The sequence below is a fragment of the Gigantopelta aegis genome, chromosome 1, assembly GCF_016097555.1.
Source record: "Gigantopelta aegis isolate Gae_Host chromosome 1, Gae_host_genome, whole genome shotgun sequence".
NCBI lineage: Eukaryota > Metazoa > Mollusca > Gastropoda > Neomphalida > Peltospiridae > Gigantopelta > Gigantopelta aegis.
In genome coordinates this window covers 32,423,717-32,429,716 of record NC_054699.1, presented here as the reverse complement: position 1 = coordinate 32,429,716, position 6,000 = coordinate 32,423,717, and the positions used below count along the sequence as shown (strand labels likewise).

General features: G+C 38.6%; 1 protein-coding gene across 3 annotated transcripts in view; it reads left to right on the top strand.

Annotated features, from left to right (window-relative positions):
* Positions 1–6,000, top strand: part of LOC121373932 (protein PML-like) — a 38,502-nt gene that overhangs the window by 8,311 nt on the left and 24,191 nt on the right. Inside the window, exon 1 of one of the 3 annotated variants that reach the window (XM_041500783.1) lies at positions 3,738–3,857. The exons of the other annotated variants lie outside the window; for them this stretch is intronic. The gene's annotated coding sequence lies outside the window, so the exon portion shown is untranslated. Of the gene's footprint in view, positions 1–3,737; positions 3,858–6,000 lie in introns of those variants that run through there. 3 annotated transcript variants of the gene reach the window in all.

Below are 6,000 nucleotides of genomic sequence, written 5' to 3'. Positions count from 1 at the left end.
GATAATCCGTTGGGGTGGTGGATCGATTCTACCATTCTTCAGTAGTTTGTACACCAAAAATGTTTTCCCACACGACGTGGGTCCCGACATGATCATCGTGAAAGGATGTAGCAATTGAAGTGATGGTGGTGGTGGTGGGAGTGGTGGTGATGGTGGCAGTGGTGGTGGTGGCGGCAGTGGTGGTGGTGGTGGATGACTGGTGTTTACATGTCGCATCATGGCATCTCTCCTGGAAAATATCTTTTCACACTCAGGACACGAGCTCTGATACATTGTGCCGCAATCAGACTCAAATTGAAATGGCGATGTCCGACTTCCGTGGCTCCTTTTATACAGTTTAAAATTGCCTCTGTCGTTTTGAGGCGTTACGCCTGTATCTCCCACCACTTTGGTGTTGATTATGTCGCCTTTGTCGTTTGAGTTGAGCTTTGGCCTGTTCTACCACCTGTAGCGTGGGAGATGTCATAATGACGGGAGGGTTGTGTGACTCTTCGGGCGTCTTATCATTCTTGTAATCTTTGTCGTACAGTTCCAAGAAACTATCCAGGTCCACCCTTTCACCCGTCCGAGGAGAAATCGTACATTTGCCTTGAGCTTGCAACTGATAATAGCGAGTCCATTTCTCGGTGTCGGGAACGTACAGGTTGTAGTTCATGATGATCAGAACCAGAAAGGCATGGGTTTGAGATGAAGTGTCACGACGACGGATCCGGTAATAAATAAAGCAGGTTGTCTCCTGAGGTCCTTTATATAGAGGTGGATGACATCGGTGTTTTCTACTCTGACTGGTAGATAATGATAGTGTGGAAACACAAAAGAGCGCTCTTGCTGTATATGTCATGACACTCGCTTCTTTTGCTGACGTCCCAGTTTTCAAAGGCAATCTTATGCGTGTTTGCTGATCGTCGCCCCCGCCGCATCGCTTCGACCCGCTGTGGCGTTCAGCCTCCTCCGCCACGACCCGCCCCCGCCGACCCGCCCGCGCCATTGCGTCCCTTCCATGCAGCCGTCCTGTCCGTCCCGCCGCAACATTCCATCGCTCTTGCCGCGTGCCGCATACCGCAGCCGTCCCGCCGCGACATCCCATCGGTATTGCCACGCGCCGCTTACCGCAGCCGTCCCGCCGCGACATCCCATCGGTATTGCCACGAGCCTCTTACCGCAGCCGTCCCGCCGCGACATCCCATCGGTATTGCCACGCGCCGCATACCGCAGCCGTCCCGCCGCGACATCCCATCGGTATTGCCACGCGCCGCTTACCGCAGCCGTCCCGCCGCGACATCCCATTGTGTGTGTGTGTGTGTGAGAGAGAGAGAGAGAGAGAGAGAGAGAGAGAGAGAGAGAGAGAGAGAGAGAGAGAGAGAGAGAGAGAGAGAGAGAGAGAGAGAGAGAGAGAGAGACAGAGAGAGGGTGTATATGCTTGAGCAATATATTACATCTGGGGTTTTTTTTATATCGAAATAACCTGTTAAATCCCATGCACTTATATTGTATCATAACAGAAACATTCATGGATCAGAGTTAAAGACGTACAATGTAGCACACATAGTCTTTGTTTTGTTTTCTTTCCTCCCCTTCAGAATTGCTTCTGGTTTTTATCACGTTCAGAGTTAAAACGTAAGTGTGTGTATCCGGTTTTAGTCTCACTCTGTAAATCATTTCTCAAATTCTTTAAGTGGTCAGGTATTAGGGCCAGAGCATCAAGCAGTTATGAATATCATAAAACGCGATCCATTCAGCTTATACAAACGTTGTATATAATCACCCCCTACATTACAGACCCTCTTGGAACAATATGATCCCATTCAGAATCGGATGTTTCAATTGCATTTTTCTTTGTCAGCATAAGTGTGTGACCTACTGTGATAAACAGTGTATAACGAGTGGATTAAAAATGCATTATATGGATATACTTAAAGATGTATTGTATCTTCAAAAGTAAGTATATACTATATTAAGAAAAAACAATCATATTTCATATAAATAAATATTACGTTAGGGGCACTCCGCTCTCACATCCTCCCCCTCCCCTATCCGCCCCTTCCCACATCCAACATTGTGTATATATATATATATATATATATATATATATATATATTATCGTCATCCAGATGTGTGTGTGTGTGTGTGTGTGTGTGTGTGTGCGTGCGTGCGTGCGCTCTATAGATATTATTCTAATATAGGTGAGTATAACATTTGCAAGACTTCCGAACGTTCCAGCATTCAGTTCATTCAGGATTGCATCATATTGGTCGGTAGCACACACCTATGAGTCATTTTTTTCATTGACTGAGTATGTTACACTTTTTGGAAATACTAAAAAAGAATACATAGGAGTGGTTTTGCTGATAAACGTACACTACAAATATCACTGTATCATTTATTAACGATATTATTAACGGACATAGTGTAACGGACACAATTTCATATGTAAGTTAATAGTTACGATCGACTATCTACCTGCAATTATTAATATTATGCACAACCATTAAGCATTACATAGTATATATATATATATATATATATATATATATATATATATATATATATATATATATATATATTCACTGGCGTAGGAAGCGGGGGTGGGGGTGGGATTTACTTTTCAGTAATTTTGCTTTATAATAGTGTAAAAGTGTGTACATATAAAAGTGTGGCCCCTCCTCACACGTTTTGGCACCTTCCTGCACCACTAATATATCTGTGTGTACATCCCCCTGCCTTGCCACCTTCATACGCCACTGGTATATGTACATAGATAAAACATTTGATTAAATGTGCGTGTTAGTCTGGGTTATGTTTTTGGTTGTGCGTGTATACTGGAGTGTGGGCTTGTTTTGTAGGCTATTGTTTATTTGGGGCAGATTTGTTGTTGTTGCTGTGGGTTTCTTTTTGGGGGGGAGGTAAAATTGTTATGGGGGGGTAATTTTTAAAATATTAGGTTTTTTGTTTTGCCTGCCACTTACGTTTATAATCATGTAGCTATATGTTTTTAGGTTAAATTATATATTTAGCTGTTATTACAGCAAAATTTACACTTTATAATGCAATATATATAGGCCTAATTAATTTACAGCAAACGAAAATATTTAGTCAAACAGGCGCATGTGCAGGGAATTGTGTAGAGGAAGTCTAGACTAGCTAGTGGTGTTTTTAGGGGAGGGGTCGGGTCATGCGTCCCCAGAAATACACTTAAAAAAACAAAAAACAAACATAATATAGCACGTGGGGAAGGGGACTGTTCTGATCGGAATATTACATATAGTCCGTCCCATCCTCCTACAAAAATGTTTTGTTGTTTTTGTAAATAATTTACGTTTGGTTTGACGTAAAAATAAAAATAAAAGTTTTTTGGAAATAACAAAAATGTACTATTTTTGTGTGTAATTTAGAAAACAAGCGGCTCAGAAATAAATAACTTGTAGTAAATTTCATCGTATGAAAAAATGCGTTCCCCGTGGGACACACTATAAGCATGTTTCTATTATCTATATGTGTTACTGTCACAAACAATTAATTAAAACTGCAGGTGTGTTTGTATGTTTAAATGAAATTATGATAATTAATGTGAGGCGAGATTGCAGCTTTGAAACAAAAAATTAAAATTTTCCATGCAAGAAAACCAAAACAATCAGGATGTGTGACAGCTTACTAGATTCATCTCCTATATTTAATACATGGTCAGTTATAACAAAACGCAATTTCATCAACTTTTTACCTGTATCATTCTTTATTTTTAAAGCATAGGTGGGGACATTTATGATGCCAGGGACTAGCATGCATAAATCTCAGCTGAAGATTCACAAACAACTGTGGCCATTGGCCATCCCTGAAGTAAACGGAACGCGCCGGAAGTGGTTAGTGGTTAGGGGACGTAACTCTGCCTATTTTTTCTCGCGAATTTCTAATAGAGGCTATATATAACGGGCGCAGCCATTTTGTACCATGTCAGCGAATGCGCCCTCTGGCGAGCTGGTTGTTATGTAATACCTAACGTGTCACATCAGAAATTAGTCTTCGAACTGAAAAAACAAAACATACCTGATTTTTGCGGATGCATCGCAATGTTCTGTAATAATATCCATCCCAGTAAGCCAGCACCAAGTATATATTATTTTTCAATACAAAATAAACCACAATTCAAAGTGTTGAAATAACTGTCTTTTGTTTTGTACATAAATTAACCCACGTACTGAAATAATAATCGGAGTGTTTTCTTGGTTAATTGGTCTTTTTTTCCTTGGCCCGTACCTGTGGTTCCTGATTGGCAGGTGTATATTAAGACGGTCCCCAGACACTGTATCTACACACTAAAAAGACGTGCCTCTTTTATTAAGATCACAGGGTATTGTGTGATAACCGCGCGGACACCCCGCAAATAGTAATGGCCATTATTAACCGTCCTGCTTTATTACTGTAAGTAATTCTGTAAAACCCTTGATTAAGTAGACTTTCCCATCTAAAATCACAAAACTGACCAATTACATAGTCCCAAAGAAAAGAAAATTATCATTTGGGTATCGTGAGTGGTCGTTTTTGCTCGAACGTAACCTACCAATAGGCTTAATAATATGCTCTTTTTTTCCTTTAGATTTAAAAAAAAAGTAAAATACTACAACTCCATTTCGTTCTATTGATGCAAATTGAAATATATTTAGTTAAATAGTTTATTATACTATCAAGTCATTTATGTTCTTTTACAAGTCAGGTTGATGAAAGCGAAGCGTCTTGTCGGAAATTAACAAAATGGCTGCCCCCAGTTAGCAAGAATAATCACAGGTTTTTTTTTATTACCTTTAAAATTACTCGTTTTTCATTTTTAAAGTGTCAGAATGTGTTGGTCGTCCGGGTATGCATCTTTCCAACACATCAGGCTCATATTTGAGTTGATCCTCCCTTTAAATTAGAGGAAGATGAATTAACATTTGGTGCATGTCACATGACCTCACACGTGCCAGAACAACAAGGCCAAATCATTTAATGTTTATGATTTGTAAGCCCCCTATTGTAAGAATTTGTTTTAATTATTACATTCAGTCTGCAAAAGGTATGCTACATTTTTTTGTACCTCGACTGTAGTGAATAGTAGACATATAATTAATTCGTAACAATTGTAAATAATTTTGAGTGTGTAAATTCTGTAAATTAAGAATCAGTTCATTAGAAAATTTATATTTTACAACCTATTCACTGGTATGAACATAATGCCAAGCTGTATTAACAGCAATTGTTAGTGATGGGTGTTTGTAAAACGCGGACCGGAATGGAACGCTCGACAAACTGAATTTTTCCTTTAAAAAATATTAAACAAAGTGTTCGTCCACTGTGCATAGTTGAAAAACATATATTTTATCATGTAGCTAGTTGCTTTGAAAATTGAAAATGACGAACCGCGCATATGTGGAAACGTTATTTTCCCAAATGCATGTGTCTGAACGCAAGTAAAAACTACCAACCTTTCCAGTTTAAGTGTTAAAGGTTAACTTTATGATAAAGGAAAGTTTAAATCATACCGAAAATGTATTACCAAGTTGTAGTGAAATATCAGAAAATTACATTACTTACGTTTTCATTTCCAATAAAGGTTATTTAAATTTTATTTTTAAAAACATTGAAAATCCTGCATTAAAATTGCGTTTTGGTTAAAAGGAAAAACGACCAATAGTTAACACTTTTGAATAATGACGTAGTTCGTATGATTTATTTCTTGAATTGTGGCATAACTTGTTTGATTTTCTGTAGTGTATGTACTGGAAATATTAGAATGACGTCTCGTATTTATAAGGCGTCTTTGTTTTCTGGAAAAAATTGGAATATTTAGCAAAGATTTTTACAGCGCTTACGTGAAAGCAAAAGTAGGATTAATACGTTTTACTCGTTATGGGGAATACAAAGTATACAGTGAAATAGATTTAACCATACCCGCTCATAGTTCATAATTTTATTATGAAGTTAATCTTTAAACAAAGATATGGAGGTCTGCAACTGACATTCCTTTCT